A 20,106-nucleotide genomic window follows, 5' to 3' on the forward strand; every position below is an offset into this window, starting at 1 on the left:
TACTAATACAACAACTCTATGGTGGCCTAAGACTTTTGCACAGTACTGTACACTCTCAGGAGTGTACTGTGGGATAGAGCTTCAATTATACGTTTTACTTAAAATTCCCATATCAGTTCAAAGATACTGAAGTTAAACACATTTCTAATCACAAACCATAGCTGTCTTGCAGAGAAAATGAGAGTATCTTCAGGTCTGTTTGAGGCCTGTGATGTAATCTGAGTGCCACTGAGAGGCAGAAACATGAGCTCAGGGCTTGGGGGACGCCATTTCTGTCCCCCTGGGTAAAAGAATCCCGAAGCTCTCTGCAGGCTCTTTTTGTACTGAGCCTTGCCAAGATAAATGAGGGTCTATTCACCAGTGGTATGGTACCAGGGGGGATTGCCAGCTGGGCCTGTGCCACACCAATTCACTTTGTGTGAGCCCTGTCTGAACCTGCCTCCATTGTTTAGCCGTCACCAAGGAGATGTATTACAAATCACCGGTACAAAGAAACTACCTAGCGTATATAAGAGAGGCTATAAACATCCTGCAGCTATCATCTGCTGCAGATTTCCTTTAGCATCTTCACTCTTCAATAATGTTTGCACAGGAGGTTCAAAGAGTTAAGAGGGTAAATCTGGGTGACTAGTAAATTGATATCACAGCCTGGATTGCAGCCTATAGGCAGGGTTTCATTTCTTTTCCTTGAGACCTGTGCCATCTAGTGGCCACATCTATACACTACATTGACATGTTCCTTGTTGAAAAATAAAAGCCACCAAAATGCCATTAAAAGGTCCAGTGTGTGGGATTTAGGAAGAGATATTGGCTGACATGAAATATAATAAATATGTAATCTTTAGTGAAAAATCACCTGGAAAAAAAGAATCCTTGTGTTTTCGTTACCTTAGAATGACCCTCATATCTACATATGGAGCGACCCTTTTTTTTAAGAGATCACAATCATGTTACTACAGTAGCCCAGAATGGACAAACCAAAGACTAGCTCTAGATCTGGCCATTTGCATTTTCATGTCCGCCGCTGTAGTTAGATTTTTAACGTGAAACTGCTTTATTCAGTGTTTATACCAGTTTAAATCACTAGGGCAGATTATTTTAAAGAGGAATACATCTCTGCGGATAATTTGGCTCCAGGTGAAAACCTCCTGAATGTCTGGATATTAGGTTATCAGAGAAAAAAGATGAGCACACAAAAGCATGTGGTGGTAAGCAGCCTGTCTCACAGTTAAACAGTGTCAGAGAAACACTGACTTGTAAGATGAGACTTCTTTATTCAGTGTTTATACCTTTTTAAATCATAGGTCCATCAGTTTCAGAAAGGAGTAAACCTCTGTGGGTAACTCAGCTCCTGGTAAAAATCTACAGAACATCTGGATCAGAGGAAAGCTGAGTTCAGTTTAGCATTTTGTGTTGCAAGCTGCCTGTCTCCAGATTGCCAAGCAGCATCGAAGACACACTGATTTTTTTAACGTGAAACTGCTTTAGTCTGTGTTTTTGTCATTTTAAATCATGTGGTCCGCTTGTTTTGGAGTAGAGGAGACTTCTGCGGATAATTCAGCTTCAGCCAAAAACCTCCAGAACAATGAACACTGAGGGAATTCTAACCGGGAGAAGTTTCAGCTGTTTACAATCTGCAATCCTCCGTGCGAGATGCTACTAAATACTAATAATAATCCTACACGTTGAATTTTTAAAGTTTATTTTATTGAGCTTCATAAAAAATACAGGTTCCTGTGGTTAAACAATAGAAACGTAAAGCCCAAACTGATACTGATTTGGACTACTGAACATACTAGAGACAGTTACTGGTGCTGAAATGAGGCAGAAACGTGCCAAAGGAACAAGAGGTTGTAAACAAACCCATTTAAATGTAGTTAAACCATACACTCTGTCTTTACCTCCAACACAAACACTGACTAAATAAAATAATTCTGCAGCATTTATTATAATTTCTAATCCATGGGTAGATTATGAGACAATGGGCCCCTGGGCACAGATGTGGAAAGGGCCCCACCATCTCTCCTACACAGAAACAAGACACAGAGTATTTGTTGGTTTTACGTCTCTCTGTAGTTGTTATGCATCTTTTTGTAGGTTTGTGTCTCTTGGTGGTCATTTTGAGTCTTTTCCTTCTGAATATGTGTTAATTTCACATTTTGACATTTGACAGGTGAAGGCCAGGGGGCCCCCTGAGACTCTGGGCACCCAGACCTGTGCTCAGTAGGCCTTCATGATCCAATCACTATCTGCCTGTCAGTTGCTACATGATTATTTTATACAGGCTTAAACAGGGTTACTGCACTGGCATACTATACTAATTATTTAAACATGAACAGTTTTACATCAACAAACAGTTTAAAATAGAAAACAGCACCAAAATGCCAGTGAAGAGGATGACTGTTTCTGCTTTTATGAAACATGTGTTTGGATGATCAGTCATTGAATGAGGTTGCTGCTGCCTTTTCAGTTTTTTTTCAAATTCAAATTGTTTTATTGGCATGTTTGAACAATATTGCCACAGCATCAGGTATAATACAAGATGGATATATAAATACATAGGAATAAGAAATTGTCACTCACACACACTAAACACATGTTTTGTGTGTGTGTGTGACACACACACACTTTTCATAAATCTTTTCATAAATCTTCAACTATTTTATTCTATTCTGTGTCGGCCCCATACATAAAACATAGGATATACGGTGTTTATCTTTAATAAAATGTATATTCAATGCTGTAATTAAAAAGACAGATAGACAGATAGACAGATAGATAGATAGATAGATAGATAGATAGACCACCTACTCTTCTATTCTAGTTTATTGTATTCCTCATTAAGGATTTCTACATTCTAAATATTGATTTGTTGGTTTGTTCTGTGATTTGTTTCCTTTATGCCCTATAATGTACCACATCTGTTCTATTGACATCATGTTAAATTCTGCAGCGTGCTCAAATCTCCTGAAAGAGATTCTATTCTATTGTGTTCTATTCTGCTGGGCTCAGTGACAGTCCAAATATAGTCTGGCAGTATCACAGGTTTATAAGGATGAAGATAGACCAAGTGTTGCTACAGAATAGACACCCCGAGGTCTCCCACACCTCCTCTCTCACTATTTTTCTCTCGCTCTGTATGTGTGTGTGTGTGTGTGTGTGTGTGTGTGTGTGTGTGTGTGTGTGTGTGTGTGTGTGTGTGTGTGTGGATGTTCCCAGTTTTGGCCAGTGGGTGACGATATTTTACCGGTTGAACTTTGAGAACCCCCCAACTGTTCTCACCCCAAGATGAAGAAGGATGCTGTCATGCTGAGTGCCCCTCACACACACTAGTCTGAGCATTCCGGCAACGATTACTCCCTCTTTATTCTCAAGTCCATCATTTATGACAGCATTATATCCACCGTGGTCCGCTCCGTTATAGCTACATAAGAGAAGATATACAGGTGGCACTGCAGCTGCCGTGCTACTCTGTGTAGTGGCGACACTTGGCTAACTAACGTTGGCTAATTGCCCCTGCTGCTGCTGCTGCTGCTGCTGCTGCTATTGTTTGTTGTTGCAGTCTCTCATCAAACAAATCACAGATGTTGTAGATCAAGCTCTTTAAGGTAAGTGCTGTGAGCTTCAACCAGCCTTCTTCTTTGCTTTTGACTTTTATCAGCAAGCGAGCAAGAAATGACAAATATAAAGGAGCAGTTTGGGAACGTTGGGCTGTTAACGTACACCCTTGCTTGCTAGCTATTTGGCTAATTTGCCTATTAGCATCAGCTAGCTAGTTAGCTGATAGACTTGTTTGCCCCTTACTGTTGATGGTTACCATGGACTAACGTTAGCGGCTAGCGCCAGTGACTAGCACTGATTGGGAATGCCAGCTGGGAGCAGTGTAATGTCTGGTTACAAATAGCTCGTTGACACCGGTTAGCGCAGAGCACTTGCAACATCCACAACATGACTTCGTTTTATCAAACGTTTTGTGGTTTTAACGTGCACGTAACCTTGCAATACCTCACAACAAGCGTTTTCCCATTTTAAATCACCCAGTGTAGTAGCTCTGTTCCAGGGAGTAGCCTGAGCCCATTCAGCTATTGTCATTAGCTCATGGTTAGCTGGCGAAGCTAACTTGCTGTCTTTGTGTGCTTGACTTGTGGTCAATTATTGTTACATAGCTTACAGTTTGTGATTATTTACGAGCCTGGTCATGGCTGGTTTTAAGCGAAGCTAACGCTGGATAAGGGCTCACTCGTGTTGGCTTTTGGAAACAAAGATGCAAGGCTTGTTAAAATCTTCATGGGAGACATTTGTCAACAAATAGAATCAGCAGAATTGGCATGAACACTTTTCACCTCTGGCAGGCTGGGTAATTCAAAACATTTGTAGTAGTGACTACACAAGGCACATGGATAGCGATATTTGCTGGGTTTATGTTGTTATCAGAGAGATGGATTTTTATGCACGAGTTTATGATGAATTGTAAGTTTGAAAATAGTAAACAAAAGACACTCTTTGGCTGCAGACATCCTGCATAATCAGTTCTTTAAATGAGATTCCAAAGGGTTTTTTTTCGTCTTAATTTCTGTAATTTAAAAAGGCACAGCTAGTGATTTATATTTATTAAGTGCTTATGACTCACTCCTGACTAATTCTCAGCCTTACAGGCTACATAGCCCTTCACAATAGTGGTCTTCACCATAACTAATAAATATACACTGTGCACAATGATCAAAGACGCAGGAAACATTTGATTTGCTCCATAAATGCCAAGCTATTTTAAGTCCACTGAAAGAATGTAATTTAATGTTAACAACAAAGCCTGCATTTCTATACTTGTCAAAGTGCCACAACATTAAGCTGGGTGTGAGGAAATGTTTAATATATTATCTGATATCCTGACAGCATTGTGTTGTAAAGCATAGACATCCACACATTATTTTGGTTGACTGTAAGCAACCTCTCTCTACAGGGCTCCCACTGTCATGGAAAACCTGGAAAAGTCATGGAATTTTGTGTTATAAAATAAATTATAACGCAAAGTCACACGTAGTCACAATAATCAAGCAGGGATAACCACATAACATAATGGCAATTTTATTCTATATAAATCAGTCGACATAATGTAGCTCTTATATGCATGCGACTCAGGGCTGCATGGTATATAGTTTCAGCATTGAAGCAGGTGTGATGTCAAGTTAGACAAATTGACTCAAATTATTTGCTGCTTGATACAAATGAAAAACTCACAGTACCAGCCAAGCCTTCCTTTTTAAGACAGGTTACTTGCATATGTGTCATAGTGTGGCAGCATTTGTTATGGAAATCAAGACTCTCCTGCGTGTGTGAGTGCAGAAAACCACTATAGCATGCTTTTCCAAATTTGAAATTTTATTACGGGTCCTTGAAAAGTCATGGAAAAGTCTTGAAATTGTGTCCATAAAATGCACGGGAACCCTGTCTCTATTCAGTTGACACTTGTTCAGGCCTCCTGGTAATGACATGACAGTGTAGAGAGAGGTCACTGAACTGGAAAACCTTCATACACATATTTACGTCTGTAGTGAGTGTTACACACTATAGTTGAGCAATAGAGGGTTACATAAGAAAACACACTTACACATGCATGCGCCCATACAGTTTTGAGAAGAATACTGCAGCAATGTTTTTACACAGTGAGTTAAAAATTAAAATTAAAAGGTTAACAGGTAATATTCATGTGTTGCTTTGAAAAAATACACCTGTTAAACCAAAACATATTCAGTATGCTTTAGATTTAACTATATCAAGTCATTGCAGATGTGACTTAAGCTGCACTGTCATACATAGGGTTCCCATGATCATGAAAAACCTGGAAAGTCATGGAATTTTACAGTCATGTCTTCCAGGCCAATGTTGTTGTGTGTAATGAAAATGTGACATTGATCATCTGTAAATAACCTTCCACACAACGTAACATAACAGCAAATGTATTTTCTGCAGCTGTCAACGTAACGTTGCTCTAATATGCGTAAATGTGTGATGCTTCATTTACCATCACATAGGTTTCTTCATTTTCTACCTGCGTTCATCTCTCCCTCTGTGTATGCAAGCTAGATGAAATTATGTTTCAGCCTGACATGTTTGAAAAACGCTGGGCATGTAGAAAAAAAGATGTTATGATGGTCCTTGACAAGTTATGGAAAGGTTTTGAAATTTTGTTCAAGAAAGTCAGTGGGAACCCTGCATACACCTTTTTCGCTCCATACATTGTGCGTATGGGACATGTGATGTTTTAGATGCTTCTCCTGCTGGCAGTAGCTTAGTGGTTGTGATTTCGATTTTCTTCAACTACCACTTAGGCTGTAAACTTGCAAGGTTAGGTCACAGACGTCTGCCATTATAGGCTATACGTTGATTACTACTTTAGCACAGCTCTGACAGAAAAGCACCTTAATGTTTAGTTTTTGTAGAAAGGGAATTTTTCAGGTTTAGCCAAGAGTGTAATTTAGAATAACTTTAAACAGAACATTTGTGGTGTTTATGTATAAATGTGCAGATTCCTTTTTAAATCCACATTATCGGGTTAGCCCAGGGGTCAGAGGAGGTCAGGGTGTTTTATAGTGTTTCAATTTGAAAAGGGATCTCAAGAGCAGCAGTGGGTAAAATTACTTTGAGTCACATATCCAATGACACACCCCATCCGTCGAATGTTAATCTAGCTGGGTGGCTGTAGTAGCAGCGGCAGAGTAATGATAAGAGAAATGTAATAACCCAGCTATTTTCCTTTAATGACTAATGTGCGTTTGAGTAATGGCAGCCCTCTTTATGAGTAATATGTGGCAAATAGAAGGCCAGACAATGTTAAGGAAAATCCCTTTTCACTGCGCACTGACACCTCTTTGTGGGATGATTTGTCAATACACATGCTCGGGAATTCAATGTTTACATGCTGCTCTCGAATGGCATCTTGCTGTTTTTCACCAAGATGCCGTCACTACTTCTTTCCCTCGCCATGAATTGTCATGAAAGATGATTCCCCGTAATAATACCTGGGTCTAGTCACAGAGCTACTTCATGCTGTATACTGAGTGAGGCATGGTGTTCCACTGTGAGATGGTGCTATAACCTGTCATCGGTGTGGCAAGTCTGTATTTTAAAAGGGGCATTTTACTCTCAGCAAGGCTATTGTGTTTCAAATAAAGGTGATTAGGTGGATTTATTGTGACTTTTGCTCATATACGGTATGAAATTATGTTGGCAGGAGGGGACGGCAAGTGGTGAAATGTTTGCTCCAAAGATCCAACACAGGAAAGGATGTGTAATTGAGCATCTTTAGACATCAGATTTGTAATTAAGAAAGTGTGCCGCCTTGTGTTTATACTCTAACGGCTTTGCGTAGTTGCAGCAAAGAGGGTGCAATAGGGAGGCAAACTGATTTAGCTTTTTCCTGTACAGTGCTTGATATCAGTTTCATTGCAAGATATCTGGCTGTTACATAGAAAATTAATGCTCTGAACAAAGGAGCAATGTTCGCTCAAAGACCTCTTGATGGGCCATTCAAGTGCTGTATATTCATTAAAAATAACAATCTGTCAGCACTTACTGACAGCACGCACAACAAGCCAAGCTCTCTTTATTGTTCTCCGAAGATGTTTTTCAGTTCCCGTGCCAAGAGCTGGGTAATTGGCTGTAGCAAAGCCTTGCATGTGTTGTTTTAAGATATTGGACTGACACGCACAGGGCACACTGGCAGAAATGAGGCAAGCACACTTCTCCCCCTCCCCCCTCCTCCTCCTCCTCTTCCTGGCTTATCCTGGCAAGTCAGTGGAGGCAAGATGCTGGATGTGTTTTGTGTTCTCTGACATCTTCCCTTCACCTCTCATAAGAGGAGATCCAAGCATGCTGCATCATATCTCATCTTTGTTTGATTCAGGCCTAACTCTGCAGCTCCACAATTGTGCCAAGGAGATAGTATCGGCAAACGCTACCTCGTGTTAACAATTGTGAGCTGTCTTGCTGCATACTGCTGGTGGTATTTGATGTACGAGATGTGATCAAATCTGCTTTCTCTGTGAGCTCAGCCATGGTGAAGTCGGACTCACTTCATCCTGCAAACGCCGCCTGTGTCTTATTGGGCTGGCTTGGCATGGATTCACATCTTAACTGATCAGGCACATTGTGTTTTGTGTTGTTGCCAGCCACTTGGCAGGTCCTAGGTACAGCAAAAAATAAGTTTTCTCCATATTTGCCTTGTTCAGTTTTGTATGTGACTTTGGGGCTATGAGACTGCGAAGTGTTGCAACTCACCACATTTCAGCATTGTCTGTGATTTATGTACATGAGGGGTTGTACAATGGAGTGTGAGGAAACTGGAAATGGATGCTTGGCTAACATTTGCAGGAGTTGTGAAGCAACAGCAAACATAGGGCAATGAATACATAGTAGTGTTGTAGTTATGATGATACTGGTTGCACAGCAGATTTTTTTTTTTTTTTGTCTCCAATATCTGGGAGTCTTAAAACGCTGTGAGATTTCTCATGTATCTCACTAATTATTAGTTAAATCACACCCTAACATGCAGATGACAGCCTATTTCTTTCAGCATTAGCGCAAGATTGGCTAATAATAGCGCTTAGTCAATTACAGTGACAAAAAGCATGAATCGAAAGTGTTCAAAAATAACAGTCAGCCATTTGCCATCTCTGTAAAAGAGGAAAATGAAATGGTGTAGGATCAGCTGGCTGGCCCCTGAGGAGAGGGAGAGAAAGGGGGGAGAGAGATGAGGCGGAGGAGGAGGAGTGCTTTGCTGCTGTGTGTGTCAGTGCTGATTAGGTAAGAGATTGCCTCATGTAATGACACGGCATGGCGCTAGTGGTGCAGAAACACAAACAATGCATACCAGTGTTTTACTGCGCACACCCCCTGCAGCTGCCTGCCTGAAGATGTTTATATAGACATATACTCGCTCCCTAGAATATTTCAACATCTTTTTAGATGATGCCCCTTTTTTTTTTTTTCAGTGACATTTACGCTGTTCGGAAGCCAATAGCCCTTTTCTCTGTGTGCTCTTTTCCTCTCTAGCACAGATGAAAGATGGAGGTGATTAAAGGAAAGGGGCACAATAGGGTCTGTGCAGTTTTCTATCAGCGCTTATTTTGACTGTATTGACGGCAATATTTTTCAGCACAGATGTGTGTTGTTAAGTAGACTACATAACCTGACAAGCACTTCGCTCTGTTAGCTGAACCTTAAGCATAAAAGGGATCAAGTCATATTTTGTTCCTGCTGGTGAGAGTTAAGGTTTCCTTTGATGCATCAGACTGTTTATACACAGCAGTATTAACTGAGTTCTCATCCATTAGATTGGCTAATAGTAGACATACTTTAGTCTAATGCAGTGCTGCAGGGATGGCTGTTTATACTCACCTGGAAGTTTGGTGTTGCCCTGGTTCCCTCAGCAAAAAGCTAATGGGATTTTTCAGTTGGCTTCTAGATCATTGCAAAAAATAAGCAGTGTCAAAAAAAGTTTATGGTACCTACACGTTTTGTTCAGTGAGATAATCTTTACAAATAATTGCCACTTTTATGTTTTTTGATGCGTAACTACAATCACTAGAAGTAACAAGCAATATCATTAGGCTATAAACGAACTACACTGTGGTCACATGACTTCAGTACAATGAGGCTGTAAAGGTGTGTTTGGTGTGATGACTTTAAATGTCCCAGACAACCTCTGTAGTCTTATTTAGCCACTTGTAAGCAACCGTCCCTTTGTAATAGATTAAAAAATGCAGAAGTGGGGTAGTTAGTACTGGTGGGAATCACCAGAGGGGCCGCGATACGATACTATTATGATTCTTAATTCACAATACAATATTACTGCAGTTTTTAATGTGTTATGTACTGGATATTGTGATAACATATACATTGCATTTTATTACCTTTTTTAAACCGCTAAATATTTCTCCAAAGAAAAACTTTGTCTGTTCATCTCACTTCAATCAGTTTTACATTGCAGTTTTTTTACAGCAAATTGTATGTAGTGGATCCAAAAAATAGATTTTTATTATTGTAAAAGGCTACCATAAGTTTAATTTGTATTTGTTCAATTAATGATTTCTATAATAAAAAAAATGGTACTTGGCGTCCATGTATTGATACAATATTGCCACACAAAAATATTGTGATACTGTGCTGCGTCAATCCCCACCCCCTGGTTTTTGCAGTCTTTACAGTCAGTATTTATGGGCGCATGCATGTGTAAGTCTCTTAAGCTTGTTTTAAGCACAGGCCTTATTTCAGGCATCTGTCCAAAACTGACTTTAAGATGGGGAAACAGAAAGTGCAAAAATGCCAACACATTTCTGTGTTTTAGGACTAATTTCTGCAGCACTTCATAATGGGTGTAAGAAAATATCAATACACTTGATTATTGCTACCTTGTGTGATGCTATATCACTTCTCAAAAACACTGTGTCAGTTTTACTATTTTTTTAATACTTTAAATGCATAGCTCCATATCAAAGGTTCACATTGTACAGGAAAAAATGCACAGGAAGTGATCTATGGTGTTTCTTGACCGTGATTTAAATAAATAGTCAATTTGTTGTAATTATAAGGAGCCACTTTGATTAGCAAGTCTAAACGATACAGCTGATTTAATCGATTGTTTTATAGAGAGATCTGTCAATAACATCTGTCTATTGTCCAGATAAACATATGTCTTAATAAGAGTGGCTGTAGTTGCTCGTTGTGTCGTGTTTGAACAATATGAAGGGCATTGATTTTCAACACTGTGACACTGAGACAAATCATACATACATCTTTTTACAATGCTCTGGCTGTGCTCTGTGGCCTGGCCTCTGTGACTAATGCAGGTATTGCACTGATGTTGTGACTGCACTGCACATGAGGCACAGTTTGTTTGCAGGGCTGCAAAGCCCAGACCTGTGACTGATGTTTTAATGGAGAGGGAATGCAAGCCAGTGGTGAGCTTAGGGTTCATGCAGCCGTAAGGAAATGACCCTGGTGACATTGTGGCACTCTCCACTCCCCTGTTCAAGAGGTGCCTCTGGTAAACTGTGTCCTTGCTCACCCTTGCAGGTTAGGCGCACCTATTGAGTCCGCTGAGCCCTCAGTTTAGGCGCTGGGACTTACGGCTGGATCGACCGTAGGTTTAAGGATGGACATCTTGTCTCTGTGCGTACCCCAGTTCCAGCAGCCGGCACGGAGAAAATGAGTTCTGAGGATTGGGTTTAGATTTGCCACTGTAGCACTTCAACTCTGATACACTCTAGCTACCATCAGGGGAAGGCTGTCAGAGAGAGAGAGAGAAAGAGGGTGAGGGGGGGGAGAAAGAGAAAACAGCGAAGCACAGCAGTGCTATCTAATAGATCAATTTGTAATAAATCTGTTGCCTCAAGCTGTTGTTGTTCGCTTCTACTCAGTAAAAGGTGTCTGCGTTTCTCAGGCAAGAAAATGCTTGTCAGGCAGGGCATACAGAGCTATCAGTGAATGAGACGCGCCTAAAGCACAGTAAATCATTTTCTCTTTGCTCAGTTTACATAGGTCGAACACATCGCTCTCTTATCAGCACATTCCATTGGTCAAAAAGAGGGGTTATAACCAATCGATGGGGCTGAGCGCTGAAATGAGGAAGTAACGCTCCCCTCACATTAAATTTCCCCATTATTCAATATGAGCCATTAATCATGATGAAGGAGCTATTGATTAGGCTATCAGCCAAGGTTGGTCAATTTATTTGCCAAGAGTCATTCCACAATGTGCGTATCTGTTGAAGTAGTGCCGCTTCACAAAAAAGCAAGCGGCAGAATTGAAATGGCCCCATTATTATGACAACAGTTTGATCTTTAAGGTAACAAAAGAGCGGGCCTCTATAAGGACCACATGGGACCTCTCCTGCTCCTCCTCCACCAGCAGCCATATGGACCGTACTAATTGTGTTTTACGCCAACCATTTTCACCGATCCATTGGGGACTTGTGGAAGTGCTGTAGCTATAATGTCACCAGCAGTGGGCTGGCTCATGAAAGAAACATTAGTGAGCAAGATGAGAAGACAGGAAGGCAATGCACTGCAAGTCAACACAATTATTGATTTTATTCAAATGAAATCTGTGGTTCTCTGTTCTGAAACTGATGTTAGACGCCTTTTAAAGTATAATTTCTATTATTTCTTTTCCCGATTGTAGCTGTTGTCGGAGAGCAGGATTCAGTTCAGTGTCTCACATGCTTTTTGTCAAGTGGTAAACTCTCTAATTCTAGGCATAATGCCAACAAATAAAGATAAAGCTAAAAAGAGGACTTGCTCTTGTAATTCCATATATCTCCAAAGATGTTTTATCCTGTTAATTCACATGATGATTTTTCAAGGAGATAGCTTCTGATTCTGACCACATTAAGCCAGCTGTAATTGCTCCACAGAGAAATCGCCTATCATCCATTATGTTTCGTGACAACACAAATGCTGAGGTTTGAATGTAAATGTGACATTCACAGTATTTGCTGTGCCCTTCGGGCCAGCGATTGGTTGTAAAGCGTTTGAAGTGCTAAGTGTGACTGAGGCAAATCAGTGTGTGTTTTAACGTGTTTATAATATGCAATCACGAAAAGGGCACATCTATGGAAATTAGATCCTGTGAAGGAGAGGAGGGGCGCTGGAGTGGTGACGGTGGAGAGAGAGGGAGAGGAAAAAAAGGAGTGTGTGCGTGTGTGTGTGTGTGCGTTTCATTGTGTCCCCGCTAACAGTTTTCTTGTAATTATTGAAATTGATGTTTGCTGCGAAGCTGTAAATCTGCAAGATCTCTTGTTAATAAAGCGGCAGAGGCAGCCGAGCCGTTAGGCTGGGAAATAAAAGGCAATCAAGCCTCCAACATCCTGTCCCTCGCCCCAAAATGAAGCAGCAGAAATCCTAATTAACTGAGAGGATGAGCAGCTCTTACTCCAGCGCTCGGCTACTCGGTGCCAGAGCTAGCTGCTATACTCTAATGAAGATGCTCTGTTAGCCGCCTGCAACCTCTCTCTCTCTTTCTTTCTTTCTCTCTCCTTCCTTCCTTCCTTCCAGCCCTCTCTATCTGGCTTGCCTGAGGTATTTTCTCTTAGCTCCTCTCCTTCGCTGCCTCCTCCTTCCCTGTGAGTGAAGTTGTGGATGTGACTGTTGCACTGATGGAGTGAGGGGAGCTTTGTTGCCTGGAGGTGTCTGGGAGTCCTGCACAGGAAATCGGTGAGCTAGATGATGGCCTCTGTGATTCTTATTGCTGCTTATGTAAAAGGCTGTGAGAAGAGCGGGAGAGACAGCATTGATCTCCTCCCATTGATTTCATAGATCCTCTTTAAGATGACAATAAAGTTGTCTTTCTGTGTCATCTTCAAGTGCTCCTTTTCAAATCAGCGATGTGGCAAATTATTCCTGTCATCAGCCGCCCATATTCCAGCAGCATTGTGTGATCCTTTCGTGGAGTTGAAAGTCAGGTTAAATCTTGCTTTGCACAGCGGATATTTGTTTGTCTTTGCAGCAGCGCCACATGTCTTTGAACATGTCTTTCAGTAATAAGTTGGTTATGTATTACTGTGCTTTGTTTTGACCGAAACCCTTCAGGGGTGTTATGGGACAGTATTGGATATTTTACAGTTTAACAAACTCTGATACAGTAAAAAAATGCTCAATTTATAGTCTGGGTGTAGTTTGAGATGTCCTAAAGTCAAATATTTATGGTCATTGTCAGGTATTGTGGAGTAATGAATTTTATTTTGATAGTGCTTTGATTTCAAGATAGAAATTTTTGATTTGAATATTTCTAAATTTCTGCAAATAAAATGCTTGATTTTTGTGTCTGTATATAGCCAGAAATGTCCTCAAATGTCAGGAATGTTCTTTTTCTAATTTTTTATTTCCAGCAACCCAACAAATCGAATTATAAAGACAATTTTCTCATAGTTTAGTGGAATTTACTTTTTACTTTTACTTTTGTCAAAAATAAAAATTGATCACCCTATTGTATTAATGACTCCTTTAAAATTTCACACTTCACAAATCATCCAGAGGGCCCAATGGACCCTTTGGTGGGCTAGTCCTGGCCTGTGGGCCGTATGTTTGACACCCCCGCTTCAGAGTTTACAGCCCTGCTCAACAGCTTTAATAGAAAATAAGATACGCTCTGTGTAGTGAACACTGTGCCATAAGCCACATCTTTGTTGTTGTGAAGGAGTGAGTGATGATTGATTGTTTGAAACCTGAGCTTGCCTCAGCTCTCCCAGCCAGCTGCTCCTCACTATTTACCTGTAAACTTGTCCTCTCTGCTTTTGCTTTGTCTGTATAAGGCCGCAGAGCTCTTTCTCTGTCGCCTCTCCCCCCTCTTTGTTGTACCAAGCAGCCCAAAGGCCTCCAGGGATGAACAGACAAATAGAAGACAGCGAGAGGTGAGGCTCGGTCCCCCTGTTCTCCCATCTATCTCTCTCCCTTGCGAGCACTCTGCCAGACAAGTTTCCAGGCACTCAAAAGCAGCAAATCGACTCACTGTAGGAATCACTGTCACTTAGCCGAGCTGGGGCATAGCAGCGCACTAGGAGGCCAAATCCTCCTCCTCCTCATCTCCCCATTTCACCGCCTTCTCAAATGAAGAAAATGCTATTTGGCATGGCATTGCTGAGGCCCGGTTCTCTGTATAGATGAGCTTATTCCAGTCTGGCTCCCCAAAAGCTTTTTTCTTCCTTTTTTGCCTCTTCAGTTATACATTAGTGGGGTGCTTCTGATGACGACTTGATTAAGTGCTTGTGGAAGGGTCTAGTGAGCAGTGTTCCATCTTGATTTGCTCTGGTTAAATTTAAACAACACGACTGGCAGGCGAGATGGTGCCTGAATCTCTCATCAGGGTTGGAGATGTTTTGTTTTGTGCACAGATTTCATGATTGTGATTGAGCGCGAGGAGAACACTGTCAGAGTTTCAGTCTCCTCCTTTTATTCTTGGCACAAAGCAAACGATCTGCTCGGCACAAAGCCAGCACGAGCTCGCTGCAAAACCCAAATGTAGTAAGCAGCAGAGCAAGGTGGCGTGTGGCTTTCGTAGCACGCTCCCGCACATGCACGTAGATGCATGCACAAGCACACAGACACATGCACTGGGTGTAATGAAAGCCAAAAAATTCTCCTGACAGCGGGAGTTTAAATTTCACTCCTCAGTGCGACAGCTTTGTCACAGAGAAGAGATTCACCACCACCTCTGGCAGCCCTCAGAGACCTTTCCTTTGAGAACCAGCAGTCCTCCTTTTCTTCTCCTTGTTTCCCTCTGTATTTAGCACTCAGCCTTTTCCTCTAATCAACGACAGCCTTGTGAAAATCTCTACATAAAACAATGCACAATGCTGCTTTATTTCTTTTTTTCCTCTTTCCCTCTGCCTGACTCTTCCCCAGAGTTTTTTTTTGTCTTGCCTGTGCAGCTGTTGCTGTGAAGAGGATGACAACAGGCAGAGAAAACTAAAAGGACACGTCGTCTTTACCCCCACCCCCCTTTTCTTTTCTCTTTTCGCTTCCCTGTAAGAAGCTGCTTACATTACACAGGGCTCGTCCACCTTGTATTTGCTGTAGCAGAGAGATAAAGATGATGAAAGTGAGAAATACGTGTGACGTTCTTTGGGAATTTGGCTTAGGAACGCGGGTGTACGTGTGGGTGTATGGCGGGGAGGAGGGAGGTCATATGAGTGGATTTTCTTTTATAGATTTGTGCACATTTTGTTCAAAGTACGAAAGCTCGGGGGGGGGCAGGAATAGACATGTTTTAATTGTTTGTGACATGTGAAATGAGAAACAATAATGTGTGACTAGTGGGCCCAGGAGATTACAATCTGGTCAGCCGCTTAAAGGAGTGTCAGAGAGATGCATTACCACATCTTTGTCTCCCTTTCTGCCCCCCTGAGCCATAAACCACTCACGAGCATTTAGCCAGCAGTGATTTCTCCTCTGTTCACCTCCTCGCCCTGTTCTTGATCCTGTGGAGCTGCTGGTGGAAAACCTCCCAGGCTCCTTCAATGAATCCTCTTTAGTGTGTGTATGTGCGTGTGTGTGTGTGTCTGCGCTCGCAGCCCTGGTTCTCTGCAAATCTCTGCAGCACCACCTGATTTGACTTGGTAATGGGGCATTGATGAGTCTTGGGGGAAATCGGGAAAAGGAGCACAAAACCATACAGCGAAAAGCTACTACTGTGAGGCGGCAGTAAAGACAGCGTCAGGTTTCTCAATAGCAATTGACAAAAAGAGAGGGCGAGGTAAAAATGGAGGACTGTTGGAGATATAGCTGTCATCTGTTGATGCCTACGGCCGCCCGCTCTTCCTGCAGCGGGAGAAGGAAAAAAAAAAAAGCGTAGAGGTGGAGATGGGCTTCAGCACCCAGGCTTCGACTCCATTTGTATTTTTACTCCAGTGCACTGAAAAAGCGGCTACTCTCTCCAGGACAGCAGATTATTTACATCTTTAGCAGAGCTCATTGCTCACAGAATATTGAGTTCAGTGTGGAGGACATAAAAGGTAGCCAAGCCAGGAGTAGTGGGGGAGATAAAAGCAGGATCGCTTAAGCACTCAGTGTTATTTGAGGCACATTTCTGCTGCTGTTGATGTAGCCACTAGCCTAATAATTCATCTTGCCTAGTTTTTATCACTCAGTGCACGCCCACGCTCATGCACACACACACACACACACACACACACACGCACGCCCACACATAGTAACTACTCACAAACACAAATTCCCCTCACCGGTGAGGGTAGGCCCCCACTAATATAAAACAAGCGATTCAAAGATGAAATGCTCATCATTCTGCTGCCTCACCATGGCCATCCAACAGATGAGTAGTGCTGCGAACAAAAAGCAGGGGCTGCCTGCGCCCAGCTCCCTCACAGGGGCATCTTGTCTGTGTTATCACTCCAGCTAGTGCTGCAATTAATATTAATGTGCTTTAAAGCACGCTCCAGCAGCCCTGCTTCCCTCTCTCTCTCTCTCTCTCTCCCTCTCTCTCTTCGCTTTGTGTGTGTGTGTGTGTGTGTTTGTGACTCAGGAGGAAGAGAGCAATAAAGCCAGCAGGGGATAAGAATCTAGGCAGGATATGACAGTCCCCATGTCAGCTGTCTTAGAGCTGGAGGGATATGTGGATAAAGACAAGGGATGAAACTGAATCCCAACCAGCCAGACAGGCAGGTAGCGCGGCGTGTAGGTAAAGACTTGCAGCGCTCGCAGCAGCGGCTGGGCTGGGGGCTGTGCGCAGCCTGTTTATTTAGTCATGTTGTAATAATGCTTGACCTTTTCTTTCAAGTCCACAGCCTGACCTTTAGCACCTTACTCCTCAGCAAATCAGTGTGTGTGTGTGTGTATGTGTGTGTATGTGTGTGTATGTGTGTGTGTGTGTGTGTGTCTCGCACAAACACATGCACATGCAGAGAGGGAAACGAGCACCTCCTTTGCAGAGAGCTTCATGGTCTGCCAACTCCAGGAGTGGATTGTTCCAAATTAGTATGCATTAGGTGGTTAGTGCAAAGCATTTAATTATGCGAGATGGCACTAAACTGTCTATGTTATGATTAGCCCAACACGTTACAACCTTAATCTCTTCATTTTTTCCCCTCTCTCTTTCTGTGGGTGAGGAGGTTGGTACAGGGTGGAGGGGGTGGAGGGGGAGTTGATAGGCTGGTGAAGGAGGCTGATGTGAGGAGGTGGGGGTGTGGGGGGGTAGATATGCTCCCATATTCCCATTAGATGTTACAAGTATCTCTGCAGCCAGTGTTTCTATATAGAAGGATTTTGATATTTTCTTGTCTCCCCTCCTTCACTCCCCCCTCTGTCTGCGTGCCCCCAGATACTTTGTCAGACGATATTGAATCAAGTCGCTTCCTTTTATGTGTATATGTGCACGTCCCCGCCTCTCTGTTTTCACTGAGCCGCTTTTCAGGGATAGACAAGGCTTTTTAATCTTGGGCAGCAGGAAGCGGTGGCAGAAGCAGCCGGGGCAGAGTCAGAGTGAGCCAGGCAGCCATCCAGCCAGCCAGCCAGGCAGTCAGTCGCTGCAGTGGAGCCCCAGCAGCTCCCCGGAGGAGCCTATTATACAGGAGAGATATCAAACCATGAATCATTTACGCCAGTCCTCCCCTCCCCTCCCTTCTCCTACCCTCGCACGAAGCCTTGACGCCCGGCCGGCCGCCTGCTTGCCGCTGTCTGCATCTTTAATGAATGATTATTGCATTTCATAAACATGGACTACAGTAATTAAAGTGTTATTGATCCTTTCTATGTTGGTTCTGAGGTGGACAAAAAATGTTTTTTTTTTTGTTACCCCTCCTCTTCACACATCTTTTTTGTGTGTGTGTAGAAAAAGTCCCTCTAGGAAAAGCAGACGGTGATTTATTTAGCCTGACGGTGTGAATTTTTTTTCCCCCCCCTCCTGTTTAGGCATTTCAAGAATAGCCTTCATTTAGGGAGGAGGGTGCTAATACAACAGGGTGGGGTTTTTTGGGTCGCTCTCATTGTGCAGTGTGTCGCAAGGAGTGTTGATGTTTTGTGTTTTGCGTAAAAAGTGTAGGGACACGGGGGTTAATGTGCTGGAAAAGAGTGATTTAGGTCAGTGGTCGTGTCTGCATCTGTCACTCTGACAAGCTGCCGCTTTAGGAGGCTGCGCTGCGTTGAATAAAGGAGAGAGTGAGAGACAAGTGGGGAGAGAGCTGGCTCTTTCAAATGGAGAAAAAAAAGGAAAAACCTGACTTGACTGTGATTTGTGCTCTCAGCGACAGGGACCGTGTTACAAGCAGGCGTTTGATATAAACCTAATCAGTTTCACCTCTTTATTGAGGATCAAGACTGTTAAATCCTCTGCAAATAAGTGCGCGTCTTCCTTGCCTTCCTCCATCTGTTTTTCCTTCTCTCCCACCCTCCTCAGCTCTCCCTGCTGTCATTTCTCCTGGTCATTTCTCCTTCTCTCTTCCCACTTTCACTGCGCTTGTCTTTCTCGCTCTCTCAACACCCCCCCTCACCCCCCTCTTTCTTCGTCCACCCTCTCCTCCTGTTTCAATCAGGAGTGCACTTCGGTTTCTGTGTAAATATCACAATCACTGATGAGGAAAAAGTGCTGGCATCTCCACAAGGGGATTAGAGGAGCCATTTTGTGTATCAGTTATTAATGTGTCCATCTCTCTGTCTTTTTTTTTTTTTTGCTACATCCCCTTCCTCCCCCTGAGCTGTATGGTGTTGTTTTCTGTCAGGGAGGCAAACATAAATCTTTTTGGCAGCACTTTATCTCCATAGTAGTTTGAAGAGTTAGCACTAAAAATTTCACTGTTGTAATAAATGTCAGCACTCCGATGGATTTCTTACCTGTAAGGATTTGTCAGTGTTACACTTCGATTGGATATATGGTTAATTATTTGTTATTCACAGCTGTTGTTTTTCCTTCTCTCCGCAATAACATCATCATAAAAACAATGTTGTCTTTAGGCTTCACATTGATCCAGCCATTAAAAGTCTGCGATGGCCTGTTTGGACTAGCCGGGGCCGATTGGTAGTCCTCTCTCTCTCTCTCTGCCCCTATGGCTCGCTCCTTTTGTTAGTGAGCCACATGGCTCTCTGCAGGGCTTAGTCTAATCAGTGCTAAATATTCAGCAGTAGCCCATAGCCTAATCAGCCAGAACATAATCATTGTCAACCAATTGCATTCCTCTTGACCTCCCAGATGGAGGTAAACTGCACAGCCCTCTCCATAGCGCCGCCTCAATTACTGCAGCTGTAATGGTGATAAAGAAGACCAGGGGCTCAAATGAAAATGGCTGATTGATGTGGACACACATGGCTTATAATTGGATTATAAGGAAGGACGTTAATGGTGTGAGGGGCGTCATGGCGGAGCGGGATCCCAAACACTGCCCAGGTATTTAGTGATTTAGCCCTCCTGCCTCCTCATCTAATGCAGTTGTGCATCACAACAGTATCCTCAGGGGGCTTGGCACCTAAAGCACAACCCTCTTGTCTCACCCCCCCTCTGCATGTCAAGGATGGGGGTGTGTGTGTGTGTGTGTGTGTGTGTGTGTGTGTGTGTGTGTGTGTGTGTGTGTGTGTAGAAGTAAAATGCTTATGTGAGCTGCCAGTA

At 42.7% G+C, this 20,106-nt stretch overlaps 1 protein-coding gene across 2 annotated transcripts in view; it reads left to right on the forward strand.

The window, feature by feature from the left end:
- Nucleotides 1-3,333: 3,333 nt before the first annotated feature.
- The window catches only part of rerea (arginine-glutamic acid dipeptide (RE) repeats a), a 153,408-nt gene continuing 136,635 nt past the window's right edge, over nt 3,334-20,106 (forward strand). For both annotated transcript variants that reach the window (XM_088082237.1, XM_042491197.2), the window contains exon 1: nt 3,334-3,608. The gene's annotated coding sequence lies outside the window, so the exon portion shown is untranslated. The remainder of the gene's footprint in view (nt 3,609-20,106) is intronic.

This window comes from Plectropomus leopardus, chromosome 9 (genome assembly GCF_026936395.1).
Source record: "Plectropomus leopardus strain MGB_pleo_1.0 chromosome 9, ASM2693639v1, whole genome shotgun sequence".
Lineage (NCBI taxonomy): Eukaryota > Metazoa > Chordata > Actinopteri > Perciformes > Serranidae > Plectropomus > Plectropomus leopardus.